The following is a 434-nucleotide window of genomic DNA, read 5'->3' on the forward strand; positions in this document are numbered from 1 at the left end:
GCACGGCTCGGCTCACTCACTCACTCACTCACCCGGGCGGCACAGCACGCCGCCGCCTGTGGCCACAGCCGCCCTCCGCCTCACGTTACTTCCGGGCGCGGCGCGGCGCGGCACACGTGACTCCGGCCCGCGCTCCGCTAAGGAGGGCAGGCGGAGTGCGCCTGCGCGGTCACCCGGCGGGGGGGAATCCCGCCCGCGGCGTTCCGGCGGGGCGGGGGTGTTCGGGCCTGCCCGGTGGCGGAAGGAGCGTTCCGGTCTTAACCGGGTGCGACCGCGGCGACGCCAGCTTCGCCCACGGCGGCTGTTGCGCAGGCCCGGCTGCGAGCAGAGCCGGAAGGTTATGTTGTAGCCGAGCTGCTGTTGCGGGCTAGGGGCAGCAGGCGGCGAGGGAGAGCGCCCGCCCGCCGGCCCGCGCTGCCCCCGGCCGGGGCTGC

At 76.5% G+C, this 434-nt stretch overlaps 1 protein-coding gene across 2 annotated transcripts in view; it reads right to left on the reverse strand.

The window, feature by feature from the left end:
• The window catches only part of ALDH18A1 (aldehyde dehydrogenase 18 family, member A1), a 41,764-nt gene extending 41,669 nt beyond the window's left edge, over positions 1-95 (reverse strand). Inside the window, exon 1 of one of the 2 annotated variants that reach the window (XM_010581934.1) lies at positions 33-95. The gene's annotated coding sequence lies outside the window, so the exon portion shown is untranslated. The remainder of the gene's footprint in view (positions 1-32) is intronic. The other variant, XM_010581933.1, reaches the window with a different exon arrangement.
• Between the last annotated feature and the right edge of the window lie 339 nt (positions 96-434).

Source organism: Haliaeetus leucocephalus, unplaced genomic scaffold, assembly GCF_000737465.1.
Source record: "Haliaeetus leucocephalus isolate CR32 unplaced genomic scaffold, Haliaeetus_leucocephalus-4.0 Scaffold830, whole genome shotgun sequence".
NCBI classification, from domain to species: Eukaryota; Metazoa; Chordata; class Aves; order Accipitriformes; family Accipitridae; genus Haliaeetus; species Haliaeetus leucocephalus.